A 15,139-nucleotide genomic window follows, 5' to 3' on the forward strand; every position below is an offset into this window, starting at 1 on the left:
TTTCCTTGCTACGAGTGCTTTTCTTTATTTCGTTTGATTGCAGCATCGGGTCGATGCTTTTCAAGAGGGGGGTAATGACACGTGTCATTTATCTTTATCGGGCGGCCACGTTTCGCCGCCTAACAAGTGTTATCGCACAGCCCGGGACGCGCCTGCATCTATCCGAAGTTTCTGGCAAGTCATCGATGCTTCTGTTCGCTGTCTGTTGTAGACGATCCTTATGTTATCTGATTTCATCGCCTGACGCGAATGGTGTAGAACTTTGTGGAAGGCACGCGGGTCCCAACGATTAGTCTGGAACATTCGACGACTGCTATATAACAGCCGACGCGCTTGACCCGCGCGATCACATTTTCGACGATCGCCGACCGTGCTCGCCGCTACCGTTGTGCTGTAAGTGTAGCCTCTTTTGTGGGCACAGGTTCGCCCAATAAAAGTTAGTTTTGTCTTTCACAGTATTGCTACTGTGTTCTTCAACGTCACCACCACGTGACAATATTATGCTAGTTAGGTAGGTGTATTGATTTTAATGGCGCAAAAGCAACTGAGGCTATGATGCGCCAAACACACGGTTAGAGCTTTAGTTAAAGGTTACGCTTTTTATATCTAAAGTTTGTTTAAATCATTGGCTTCTCTGAGACACTAAAAAATACTTGTAAAATCATCCAGTGCTTGATCACCCAAAAGTAACATGGGGTGTAGTGGGAGGTATTCATTGTAGAATGTAGTGAAATATTTTTCCTCAGTTACAGTTTTGTGCATAAAATCAAAATATGGTTTACCGTGAGTTCATCGCCACACATTTCACAGAGAGGCTTGTCTTTTTTGTCACTAAGAAGTTGTGTGTAAGGTTTGTGTGTTCAATGCGTAGTCGATACAAAATAACCCTTGAAAAACGTTCCTGATGTTTACATGATCTCTATACTCCCAAAACGGGCTTTATAGAATGTAGTTTGTTGTCTGTCTGTTCGTCCTATGCAACCTTCCACTTATTTCTGAGTTTCCTGTGCAGTAATTTAGAAAAATCTCTGTGGTATGCTAACTTGTTTTATATCACCAATTCGAGCTTGTGCAGCGAAAGCACCTGCTCTCTCATTACCTAAAATTCTAACATCGCTAGGGATCCAGCAGAATATATTGTTATGTTTTTGCTTTGTGATTTTAACAATGTTATGTAAGATTTTTCCGATTATGGGCTCAGAAGCATTTGTAGAGTGCAGCGCTTTGAGCATACTCAGTGAATGGGTTAAATGATGCTATTTTTTATGTTTTGTTTTACTATTTGTTTTACGGCTACAAAGATGGCATGACACTCCGCAGTACATACCGATGCATACTGTGGCAATCGTATCATTTTTTTCGTTTTTTCCTTGAATTACTGCACTTCCGACATGACTTTCTCTTCTTGAGTCATCAGTGTAAAATTCAGTGCAGGTGGCATATTTTTCTTGTAGTGCAAAGAACTCTTGCAGTATGCGCTCGTGTGGCATTTTATCTCTGTTTACCTGTGTCAGTGTGAAGTCACACACCGAAGGGAGGCTGTACCATGGTGGCAGATATTCATGTATTTGTGCAATATTCGGTAGGGCGTCCAGCACTGATAACTCTTCACATTTATCTTCAAAGCGCATTATTAGTGGCCTAATAAAATGTGGTTTATTATTGAATAACCTTCTAGATGGGCACCTGGTAACAATCGGATAGCAGAGATGTTTAGGAAGAGAACGGGTTTTTAGGCTGTACGTGCATGTAAGCGTGACTCTTCTATCCTCTAGTGTGGGCTCATTTGCTTCAACATAAAGACTATTTACCGGGGATGCTCTATATGCGCCAGTTGATAGGCGCAGACCAAGATTATGAACGGGGTCCAGTCGTTTTAAGTAGGATGCTCTTGCTGAACCATATACTATGCACCCGTAGTCCAGATTGGAGCGCACCAAAGAGCGGTATATATGTAATAGGCATGCTCTGTCGGACCCCCACCGTTTTCGCGAGAGTACTTTTAATACATTGAGGGCTTGGGCAGCAGCGGCAGCGCCGTGTACACATCGTAATCGTACCGCTACGTATTTGCAGTTGCTGCTCAGCCGCACGGCTGCCCCCCCGCTCGGATTCCCGTTCCTGCTCGTGGCGAACGTCTGCAACTGCCGAACTACAGCCGTGTTGCTATCAAGCGCCTCCAAGATTCATCGTCCTTCTTCGCCCGACCCAGCGGTGGACTTTGACTGCGCAGGCGCCACAGCAGAACGAACAGCAGATAAACCCCGTCGCTTGTCCAGGAAGCCATTTGGCAACAGCGGCAGCGCCGTGTACACATCGTAACCGTACCGCTACGTATTTGCAGTTGCTGCTCAGCCGCACGGCTGCCCTCCCGCTCGGATTCCCGTTCCTGCTCGTGGCGAACGTCTGCAACTGCCGAACTACAGCCGTGCTGCTATCAAGCGCCTCCAAGATTCATCGTCCTTCTTCGCCCGACCCAGCGGTTGACTGTGACTGCGCAGGCGCCACAGCAGAACGAACAGCAGATAAACCCCGTCGCTTGTCCAGGAAGCCATTTGGCAGCAGCGGCAGCGCCGTGTACACATCGTAACCGTACCGCTACGTATTTGCAGGTAAATGCTCTAATTCATTTCCCTTAATTATTCTTGATTTACATGGTTTCCGCTGCTGCTGCTGCCCCAGATGCAATTGTTCATACTAGTTCCATATGTGCTTTGCGAACCTATAATGTGAAACCAGGACGCTGCTAGTGCAATGTCTGACAAATGCCCTTCGTGTGAAAAGGACATTGCCGCTAAAGAAGCGAATGTGAAATGCGCTGAATGTGAACACAGATACCACTTCGGTAAATGCGCCGGATTAACAGAAAAATCCTACAAAGGCAAAAATGATGCTGCTAGAAAAGCTTGGCGTTGTCAGGCGTGCCGCGCTGAGCAGCGTTCTGGTTCCGGTTCTGAAGAGGGTGCTTCTGACACTGATATGAGGGTTATTCTTATGTCCATCAAACAAAGTCTTGAATGCCTACCTGCCCTGAAAGAAACGGTTCAGAAAATGGAACAAGCCATCACTTTTATGTCTGATAAGTTTGATGAATTTGAAAAGAAAATAGACCAGCAAGACACCGAGATAAAGGCACTGAAATCGAGAGTCGCAGAGCTAGAACAGGTGGATGATAGTAATGGAGTCGTACAAGCGCAACTCCAGCAAGAACTGCGTGAGCTCGAGTTCAGAAGTCGACGTCAAAACCTGGAAGTGCATGGAATTGCAGCGGTACCGAATGAGGATCTAATTGCTTCATTAAATACCGTTGCAGATAAACTTGAGGTCCCACACATCACGCCATGTGATGTTTCCGTCCACCGGCTGCCTTCTAAACCAGATAGTGTTCCCGGTATAATAGCTCGATTTGCAAGGCAGACGACGAGGGACGCGTGGTTGGCAAATAAAAGTAAGCTGAAGGACAGTACACCACGTGTGTACATTCAAAAAACATGACTCGACAAGATAGGGAACTACTTCGATCGATAAAGGCTGCGGCCAAAGAAAAGGACTATCGCTATGTCTGGCATGTGAATGGCAAGATTCTGGTGCGAAAAACTGATGGTGCCGGAGCGATACATGTCAAGAGTACCGAGGACTTTGATCGGCTGAAATGACCATGCAATTTTACTTGCCACATGAGCTAAACACGGTTGTGTCACGGTTATTACCTACTTCTGTAAAATGCATACATCTGAATGCCAGGTCGGTTAAGAACAAGGTGTTTTCCTTAGAAGAGATGTTTGATGAGTTTAATTTCTAATTTTCGACAATCATGCTGACCGAAACCTGGTGCACAAATGATCAAGGTGTTTTCAGGCTGCAACATTACAACACATTTTACCTGAATAGAATTGATGCCCGAGGGGGCGGTGTTTCTATACTGGTTCAGGACAGTTTTGAATGCCAGCTTGTTGATCGTTATTGTGTGATGACTGTAGACTTTGAAGTGCTTACACTGTATACGGACAAAACATTACTTTCTGTCTGGTACCGCCCACCGAACGGCAGCTTTTCTAAGTTCTTAGAATTCTATGACTCTTTTATAGCTTTTGCCATTGAAAATAATTTTGTTCTAATTGCTGGTGGAGACTTCAATATTGATATGGGCTCTAATACCCAACATGCAAGAGATTTTAGTACAGTTATCACTTCAAATGGTTTCGTAAATGTAATCACTGAACCGACTAGAGTCACTACTGAATCAAGTTCTGTTTTGGATCTTTTTATTACAAACGCGCAAGTACACGCTGCAAAAGCTGGTGTAATATCGTATGACATCAGCGACCACCTGACTGTTTTCCTCTGTGTCAACGGTAGTCGACTAGAGAGGAAAAAAAAATGAGGAAATATACCACCAGATAATAACAGACGCTACGCTTGAGGGGTTCCGCGAGGAGGTGCAAAAATTTGACTGGACAAATGAATGCCAATTAAGTGATGCAAATGAAGCGTACAATTTATTTCTTGATCAATTTAAGAACTTGTATTCAGCTCATTTTCCGTTGAAGTCTCGTCGAAGAAGTCGTAAAATACGGAAGCCATGGATAACACAAGAATTAAAACATGAAATGAAAATTAGGGACCAACTGTATCAACGGTTTCTAAGTACACGAGCCCAAGTTGACTTGGTCACTTTTAAACAACACAGAAATAAATTGACCAAAAAACTGAGGTTCGCAAGAAAGGAATACCTCCTTTCTTATCTGAACGTTGATCGTGACAGACATGATTTACTTTGGTCTCGGCTAAACACGCTTCTACACCGTCGCAAGATTCATGCCGCACCCTCGGAACTACAAGTCAATGGTCAAGAGTTATCTGGAAACGAGTTAGCCGATGCATTTAATGCTTTCTTTTGTAGGACTGCCACGAGCAGCGGCTCGTCCGACGCTTTAGAGTACATGAGTACTCCGAACAGTGACTCTATATTTATGCAACGTGCAACTGACCAGGAAATAATATCTGTAATCCAGAACCTAAAAAATAGTACATCCCGAGATATCGATGACCTTCAGGTGCGGCCTGTGAAACACGTAGCCGACATCATTGCTCCAGGTCTTGCCAACATATTTAATACATGTTTAACAACAGCAGTCTTTCCGGCCAAAATGCAGATAGGGAAAGTAACTGTAATATATAAAAAAGGTGACCAAAATGATCTGAGCAACTATAGACCGGTGTCCATATTACCTGTGTTTTCGAAGGTCTTTGAAAAACTTTTTCACATACGCTTATCCAAATTCATTGACAAATACAATCTTCTTACTTCACATCAGTATGGCTTTACTAAAAGCAAATCAACCGAACTGGCACTTCTTCCACAAAAAGAATTTATTCTTGAACAGTTTGAACAAAACTTTCTGGCACTTGGTGTATTTGTAGATTTTTCAAAGGCCTTCGATTTGGTGGATTACAATATTCTGTTGCTAAAACTAGAGCGATAGCGCATCCGCGGAACTGCCTTACAACTAATAAGGTCGTATTTATCTCAGAGAAAGCAAGTGGTTCATCTAAATAAGGCCCGTTCTGCAATTAAATTTATCCACGCTGGTGTACCACAAGGTAGTATACTAGGACCACTGCTGTTTAATGTATACCTTAATGATATTATAAACATAAACTCTGAAGTAACATTTATTATGTACGCGGATGATGCGAGCATCTTTTTCTCCGGAAAAAATATCTCAGAAATAATATCCGCATGTAACGACACAATGATAGCGTTGGGAAAATGGGCAACAAATAATTCCATGCGTATAAATGAACAGAAAACCAAAGCAATCTTTTTTCGGCCAATAAACAAAATCATCCCGCCACATTATGCCATAGTACTAAACTTCAGTAACGTAGAAATTGTGGAGAGTTTCAAGTGTCTTGGAGTAATTTTCTCCTCCCATATGTCTTGGAATGATCACATAAACTATCTCATAACAAAGTTAGCTCAAATCACCGGCTTGGTAGGCAGTTTAAAATATCAGCTATCAACGAGAACCAAATTGCTTTTATATAACTCACTTTTTTGCTCGCACCTTAACTATTGTCAACTCGTATGGGGAACCGCAGCACCGTCTATTTTACAGCGCATACAACTTTTACAGAAAAAATACATACGTCATGTTTATAATACATCACAACGATCCCACACTGCAGACCTTTTTCACAATGCCAAGGTAATTAGAATATACAACTTATATAAATACCGACTCAGCGTGAAGATCAAAACAGAATTAAGACACAATCTGAATAGCTTACAGGGTCTTGCAAACTTGCAAACCAATTTGCCACGATACCCCACTAGATATGCAGAACGGTGGTTAGTTCCTACTCCTCGTCTGAACACCGGGAAACAGCGCCTATCCTACACGTTACCCTCTCTTTTGAACACCTACAAATTAGATGGGTTTGATTTATTTTCATGTCCTTACAGAAATCTCCGCCTTATGTATAGTTCATGATTTCGGATACTTTCATTTTCTGTGATTTCATGTTATTCTGTTGTTTGTACTGTGACTACTGTGCCAAATTGTGTACAGATTTTATGTATTGTTGTGCTTCTTCTGCCAAAAAAAAAAGAGGGGCTGTGGGCTGGTCAAGCTGCCTGCGAGCAGCTTTTTTCCCGCCGTCCTCCCATCCAAATGTACGATGGCAAAATAAAGATTATTATTATTATTCTTTTTAGGGTTGCTAATGTGCGGTAGAAATGTGAGTTTTTGTCAAAAGTGACGCCTAAAATTTATGTTCTTGTTTTACTGGCAGTGTGGATTGATTCAAGCACAGGTGGGGATCGACCTGCAGGCCTCGTCGTAATGAGAACCGAAGAGCTACTGTTTTTTGAGGAGAGAACCTGAATCAATTTTTCTCTGCCCAAGCAGCCAGTTTATTTAGTGTCATTTGTATTTTTCTCTCGCAGGACACTGTGCTGGAAGAAGTGCATGCTATCTGTAGGTCATCGACATAAACTGAATACATTACGGACTTGGGTATTACTTTGGCTAAAGAATTCATTTTTACTATGAAGAGTGTCGTACTTAAAATTCATCACTGGGGTACGCCCTTCTCTTGTGTGAATGTCATTGACAGAGTTGCTCCTAGACGGACTCTGAATGTGAAGTTAGGAAGTCGTTCGAGCAGTTCAGCATCCTGCCGCTGATCCCTAGTTCTGCAAGGTCATGGAGGATGCCGAACTTCCACGTAATATCATAGGCCTCTAAATCGAAGAAGACACTGATACAGTGCTGTTTGTGGATGAACGCCTCCCGGACTGTGTTTTCTAGGCGTACAAGGTGATCAGTGGTCGAGCATGCTTTCTTAAATCCACATTGATGTACATCTAAGAGTCGACGAGATTCAAGTGTGAAGGTCAGTCTAATGTTTATTATGCTTTCGAAAGATTTAGCAATGCAGCTGGTGAGGGCTATCGGTCTGTAATTGTTAGGACTTGTCGGTGCTGTTCCGGGTTTCAGAAAAGGTACAATTATTGCTTTCTTCCACTCCTGAGGTATATTCCAAGTTATCCATATTTTGTTAAAGAATTTCAACAATGCCTGCACGGCAGCCTCAGAGAGATGGGCAAGCATAGTGTAATGCACAATATCTGAGCCTGGTGCTGTCTTTTTACCGGAAGATAAAACCCTATTCAATTCCTGGAGTGTGATGGGTTGATTGGTAGTCCTCGTGCATACCTGCTTCAAATGGAAGTTTTTGTTTTTCTACTATTGCTTTTTACTTCTGGAACGTGTTTGTGTAATTGGACGAACTGGAAACTTCAGCAAAATGCTCACCCAGTATGTTAGCCTGTTCTTCCAATGACGTTTGTGTCCAGGCTGTAGTCAATAGAGGAAGTCTGAAAAGGGTGTGGTCACTACTGAATCTACGAACCTTTTCCCACGTTTTTTTAGGTTATTGAGCTGTTTATTGAGGACACATAATTCTGCCACGAGGATTTCTCGAGATTTCTTCGGACGAATCGCGCTCTGGGCTTGGCCCTCTTAAAGGCAATCAAGTTCTCCGCTGTGGGATACCGACAAAGAGAGCCCCAAGCTTAATTTTGTTGTTTTTTTGCCAATTTGCATTCTTTTGTCCGCCATACTTTGTTTTCTGTCCTGTTGTTTGTGGTATGGCTAGTGTAGAGGCCGATATCATGCATGTAGTAAACTTCATTATTTCGTCTATGCTGAGATCTTCACAAAATTCTTTTTCTAGTGTGGCACTTGCTGTAAAAAGTGACCAGTCGGCGAAGTGAAGTTTCCAGCGCCGTGGTCTTGTGGGTATGACTGGAGTGGACGATGAGAGACTGATGATAGTAGGTAGGTGATCACTTCCCAGAGGGTCATTTAAAACATCCCATTTAAAATCGTTAAAAAGCGATGGTGATGCGAAAGCTAAATCGAGGAAGCTCATTTTTGCCGAGCTTGGGCAACAATAAGTGGCTTTTCGCGTATTTAAAAGACACATAATATTTGATAGAATAAAAGCTTCAATTATTTGTCCCCTTGAGTCACATCGTTCGCTACCCCAAAATGGGGAGTGAGCATTAAAATCGCCATCTACCAGATATGGCTCCGGCAGTTGATCAATCAGGCCTTCTAAATATTCGATTGTTAATGTGATGTGTGGGGGATGATATAGAGAAAATACTGTTATTGTTTTGTACTAACGACGCTAACTGCAACTGCCTCAAGTTTTGTGTTAAGTGTGATTTCTTGAGCAGGAACCCCGCTTTGAACGACAATCGCGACGCCTCCCGAGAGTCGATTTGCCTGCTCGCGATCGCGTCTAAAAGTTTTGTACTGTTTCAGGATATTCATATGTTGTGGATCTAGATAAGTTTCCTGGAGACATAAGGCTACGGGCAACATTGACCCTAAAATATCTGTTATGTCACTGTAATTCCTCAACAGGCCTCTACAGTTACACTGAACTAAAAGAGCCATGTTTAAGATTTTGAGAGGAAATAAAGCGAGGTCTACTTATGTGGTGGGGCCGTTATGAGGGGCCGGTGATTTTTTCCTCTCAAGAGAGCTCTTCCGCCTCTGTAATGGAGGCGGAGTGGGTGTTGTATCCATCACCTCAACAGAGGTGCTGGAGGACAGCGGAGGGGCCGCGGTTGTGTTAGTTTCAGGCCTCTCCCGATGGGGGGAGGTCCTGCGGGACGCCGACCCATGGACCGGCTCTCCCTGCTTTGAGGGTGGCAGAGCAGCCTTCGTTGTCCCTGCATGGGGCGTAGATGGCCCTGCCATCGGCCCGGTAGAAGCCGAGAAGAATGGGGGTCCTTCGAAGCACATTTCGCGCAGGTTTTTCGGCCGCGGGAACTTTGTGAGCCGTGGCCAAACTTCTGGCAATTGAAACATTGGCGGGGATTTGGTATGCAGTGTGTGACGTTGACCTTCATATATCCAACTTCGATAGCTTCGGGCAAGGTGCTGGTGTTAAATGTAAGGACCATGTGCTTAGTATCTATTTCCTTGTTGTCCTTGCGGATTTTGATTCTGTGAACGTCAATTACATTTTGGTGAGATAGTCCTTGAAGCATTTCAGATTCTGTCAGATGGATAAAGTCAGTTTCAGAGATTACGCCTCGGAGTGTGTTGAGAGATCGGTAGGGAGTCACGGAGACAGAGATGTTCCCTATAGATGCAATGCTTGAGAGTTTGGAACATTGTGTGCTGTCACGTAATTCAAGCAGTAAGTCACCACTGGCCATTTTTGAGATCCTGTACCCGGGTCCCAAGGGGTCGGTTAAGCATTTGGACACGAGAAATGGGGATAATATACGGGCTTGCTTTTCTTCACATTTAGTGTGTATGACATGGAACTTCGTGAAAGTCGGTTTCTTTTTGGCAAAAAAAATCTGCTGCTTCGTTCCGCCCTCTCTTGAGAGAGCGATCTGGTTTCGAAAGGGGATGGGGGGGAGCCATAAAAATGTAGTTATTCGGTCATAGTGCCAGCCACCAACCATGGAGTCCAACAAGGGGACGGGACAGGAACTTTATAGCAAGTCCTGCCCACGCCAGCTGTACACCTCAACTATAACCAAATATGATGCAACTCAGCGTAGTTGGTCACACAAGGTTAACACTCGACGCCAGGAAAGAAGGAAAAACCAAGAAGTGAGTAGGAGATAGGAGAGTTTTGAGAAAGAGATAGGAAAGTGAAATATGGAGGGGAGAATAGGAAAAGGCGACTGCCGATTTCCCCCGGTCGGGTCAGGCTGGAGGTGCCGTCTACAGGAAGCTGGGGCCAAAGTGGTGTGTTGCCTCCGCCGAGCGGCCTTAAAGGTCCAAACGCACGGCATCGGCTCAACCACCAGGATCCCCTTTTCCCCGGACACGGCCATGCCACGCACGGCTAGGCACGGGTGCTCGGGTCCTTAGTGATGCACTGTTCACCATCACTCCCCTGCGGGGATCTCCCTGCGGATGCTCGGGAACCCGTGGTGTTGCCACTCACCAACGCCTGCAAGCTGCAGGCGCCCCCCCTGCGGGGTCATATCATGTGAACAAGGCTCAAATGCGCAGGGAGTAATGAATGGAAGGTGTTCTGGATTGGCGAATCTACAGTCGAAGCAAGGGACGAACACAAAGAGAGTCTATAATGACAGCCACTGAAGAGAAAGCTGGCTCTAGTTTGCGAAGAGCAAGCACCACCGCCAGAAACTCTACTTGAAAATTGGGGTGTAGTCGAGAAGCCGCACAGAAAAAGAGCAATCTAGAAGCGGGCAATATATTCCCGCCCCTGCCTTTTCATCACATTTGGAGGCGTCTGTAGCTATCGTTAAGCTAATAGGTAGGCTTTGTAAATGGTCTTCTAATAATCCATTTAAATGCGGGGTGGTAATTGCTTAGCGTTTTTCGAGAAAATGTCATCACAGACAATTTCTACAGAGTACCCACTGTTTTTTTGTCGGAAGGATGTTGTACAAAAAAAACATTTAAAGGTTCAAGCAAATTTTGTACCATAACTTCCTGCGGGGTATGAAATCTAGGCCAGTGGACTCCGAAAAAGGATGTCAGCTGGCAACAAAAAACACACAAGGAACGGTGTAAATCTGATTCTATATTCTTAGGTACGTCTGAACAGTTAGGAATTGAGATCTAGATAATAAAAGAGGAATACGGGCTTCAAGATAAATCACGTTATTGTCCACACATTTGGGGAGGCCAAGGCACAACCGATGCGCTTCCCGCTCTAAAAAAACGAGCGGGCGAATTTTGTAAGCAGCCGTACCGAAAAACAGCACAGCTCCAAATTCTAAAATTGGTCGGACATACAAAACATATATCAGCAAAAGTGCATCTCTCCGCATTCCAGACCGAGAATTACTTAATCTATGAAACATGCCCAAACACGAGCCCCTTTCGCTGCGACATGGTCAATGTGGGAGCGCCATGTCAGGCTGTCATCGTAAATGACATCAAGATATTTTAATGACTTGAGGAATATTTTGTCGCTGGTAACTGATACAGATGAACAGGATCTTTCATTTGGAAAACAAGTACAGCGCACTTGTTTATATTTAGGTTGAGACGTAAGTCAAACAACCAACTTTTAAGCACATTAAGGTACCGTTGCTGTCGCACGTAGAGAGATTAAATGTCAGCTACAGCAGTGAAAAATGCAGTGTCGTCCGCAGAGATGAACATACGAATGTTTCGATGACTGGGAATAGAGCTCCTTAGAATTTTAAAGAGCACAGGCGACAAGACTACCCGTTGTGGAACACCTCTAGATTGTTTATATCTTCCAGAATTGACACCATTTAGAATACAAAAAAACTGTCTGTTTTCAAGGAACGCAGATATTTACACAAGTAAGTAATTCGGAAACTGCAGAGTATATAATCTTTGCAATATTATGCAGTTTTCTACGCTCTCATAAGCTTTGGCTAAATCTAAGTTCACCAACGCAGCATGCATTTTCTGGTGCGGCTCAAGACGAATGCGACTCTCAAGATGAGTGTGAGCATTTCATATGGAACATTTGTGACAGAAACGAATTTGACAGGCACTAAGGATGTTATTACGGTCCACAAGCTCCGAAACATGTAAGAGTATGACCTTTTCAATTAACTTACCCACGTTTGATGTCAATGAAATGGGTCTAATATTTTCCAGAGAATAGTCACCACCATTGTTTTTTAGGTAAGGATCACTTTTGCGATTTTTCCACTCAGGAGAAATTCATGCATGCTCGATTGAAAAATTTACCAGCTGCGATAAGGATGTAGGGGACTCCTCAAAGAGGATCCTTAACGTTTTTGATGTTACTGTTACGTTCTACTTGTCGAAGGCCAGCAGCTACGCGATGAAATCTAGGCCGATTCGCAGAGCAAAAAGACGACTCTCTGTTTCCAGCTCAGAAATATATATAGAAGCGAAAAGAGAGAAAGAAGGAAAGAGGGACCATCGACGCATGCGCGGAGAGGCGCACGTTGCCCCGATTAGGTTATCTGCACCATTCCTTTCCCCTAGTAGCCGTAGCGCTCCACTGGCTTTCCGGTTCTTGTGGACCGACGTAGGTCAGGAACAGGTCCTTCGGAAAGGTCTTGAGCCTCATATTTTGGTGCCCCTAAGGTCGTCGGAGGCGATTCCTCGGGACTTGATATGTGTATGCTTCCGTGTGTGTCTAATGGACGTTTCCGGATCTGGTCGACATGGCGTCGAACGACATCGTCCTCAGTAGCCACAGTGACTAAACGGGCACCACTCATCGATTTTACTTTGCCTAGTGACCACTTTTCTCCTATGCCGTAGTTGCGCACATAGACGGCCTCTCCAGGGGCGAAGTACCAAATGGCGGAATCATCCGCTTTATTCTTGGGCTTTTCGTGGCTCCTGGGAGGAAGACACACATCTAGTCTTGTACGCAAACAGCACCCAAGAAGAAGTTCGGACGGTGAAAACCCTGAATCCTGTTGCGAATTTCTGTAGTTAAGAAGAATTCTAGTCAAAGCAGTTTCCAACTCCACATCAGGCATTCTCTAACCTTGAAGTCCCCGCAAATGCGCACTATTCCGTACTTCTTCGAAATTGGCACGATGGGAGTTGCCCATTCGGAATGAGGAACTCGATATATTATACCAGCTGAGACAAATCTGTCAAGCTTCTTAGACACTTTATCACGAAGTGCAAAAGGAATTTTTCTAGCCTTGAACTTGAGGTTTGCTCCGGCATTGATGTGCAGTCGGGCTGGCGGGCCTTTTATGAGACCAGCGCCTTCAGTGAAAAGGTCTGGGTGTTGTTGGAGCAGCGTCGGCCAGTTTTCCAAGGCTTGTTTTGGCACACCTAGGAGCCGTCAAATACACGCTCAGCACCTGAATGCGTTCATCCGTTAATTTTTTCAGCAGGTCCCGACCGCATAGACTGGGGCCATTGCAGTCTAAAACTGTCAGACTGCACTGCACTGTGGTACCTTCATAAGAAAGTAGCATTGTCAGTGCACCTAGAAGCGGCAACTTTCCGAGATAGCATGAAAGCTGTACTTCCGCCTTTTGTAGCTGCGGCCATCGGTGAGAGTGCAATTTCTAAATGCTCTTGGGAATGACACAAACAGGGGAGCCAGAATCGATGTCTATCATTTTTTTAATGCATTCCACAAAAACGATTTTCTGATGAGCGGTATGAGAGAGCGCGTGGTGGTCAAGGACCAAATTTGTGACGTGCTCCTATCACTCTCATTGGTTTCCGTAGCCTGAGCAGTTACTGCTAGCATTTTGCTTGTTTCATTTGCCGCACACATTCTCGCTAAATGCCCCGGCCGTGCACACTGTAACATTTGCGCTTGATTAGTCGACAAGCATTGGTCTTGTGACCGCGCTTACCGCAACATTTGCATTGTTACACGCCTTGCGACTTCGCGCGCGATTCGTATTGACCAGAGAGTTTTATCAATCTTGCTTGTTCTTGGTCCGTAACAATACCTTGCGAATCGCGTTCAGACCTCTCTCCGGCAACGGCTAGAGCCTCGGCTTCTTCAAGATTCAGATCTTTCTTCGCTAGCAGCTGCTTCTGCATGTTCTTTGATCTGACGCCGCACACAATACGTTCCTTTATCATTCTGTCCAGCATAGTTCCAAAATTGCAGTTGTGTGCCATCTGCCGTATTGCCACTATGAATGCACGTACAGTATCCCCTTTTTGCTGGCAGCGATGGAAGAACTTGAAACATTCTGAAATTTCATTCGGTACCAGGTCGTAGTAGTAGCTGACTAACGTCTGGACAACTTCATTATAGGTCAGGGCGTTAGGCTTTCGCGGGGCTACCTTTCCGTTCAAAATTTCTATTGTCCTTGTTCCAAGCGCAGCTACCAGCAGGGCTCTTGCTAACAAAAAAAGTTAATAGAGTTCTCCTCACTGTCCTTTTAAAATACATGACAAATGCGCACGTAGACTCATTGACTGTACAGAAAGAGGTCCCACAGCAATATGCTGTAATGGGACCTCTTAATTGCACACTTTAAGACAACACAATGCAGATGTTCTCATATGTCTGTCTTGTAGTGTAGAGCAGCACATCCGCTGCTCCAGTGGACTGCATGCCAAATGCAGAAGTGCGTAGCGCTGACTATGAATGCAATACCCACCCTCTTATTCCCGCCACAGGACAAAAAAACTTAAGTAATACACTCCTAGCAAAGTGTGCAAACGCTCCTCGAAGTGGTCACAAGATGCGACAACTTGTGTGTGTAGAATTATGGAGTACAAATGCAACTCAATGGCACACATACAAAGGCAGCACATACCCTAGGGCACTGACCGCAGCCTTGCGTTTTAAGCCACGTTTCTGCAAAGAAAGTAAAAAGATAAATGCTGAAGCAGAGAGTCTGTTTGACCATATCTTTTAATTCCTCCCCCTTTTTCCTAAGGGCAATTACCTTAGAAGAAAAAAAGGCTGGTTACTTGTAATACCAGACTGATTCGGCACAATCTGCACAGAGATGACTATTATGTTTCATTTCTCAAGAAAAGTGGGTTGCCAGAAAAAGCTTTTTGCTCGTAAACAAATACTAGACATCGAGCAGTTAGGGAGACAACATGCTGTTTCGGATCACTTTTATAACAGTGTAAATGAAACTTGTATGCTCACTACTATCCGTGTC

The 15,139-nt window shown here is 44.4% G+C and overlaps 1 protein-coding gene across 2 annotated transcripts in view; it reads left to right on the plus strand.

The window, feature by feature from the left end:
• The first annotated feature begins 2,305 nt into the window (after positions 1-2,305).
• LOC144094208 (uncharacterized) overlaps positions 2,306-15,139 on the plus strand; it is a 59,836-nt gene continuing 47,002 nt past the window's right edge. For both annotated transcript variants that reach the window (XM_077628135.1, XM_077628136.1), the window contains exon 1: positions 2,306-2,612. The gene's annotated coding sequence lies outside the window, so the exon portion shown is untranslated. The remainder of the gene's footprint in view (positions 2,613-15,139) is intronic.

This window comes from Amblyomma americanum, chromosome 6 (genome assembly GCF_052857255.1).
Source record: "Amblyomma americanum isolate KBUSLIRL-KWMA chromosome 6, ASM5285725v1, whole genome shotgun sequence".
Classification (NCBI taxonomy): Eukaryota; Metazoa; Arthropoda; class Arachnida; order Ixodida; family Ixodidae; genus Amblyomma; species Amblyomma americanum.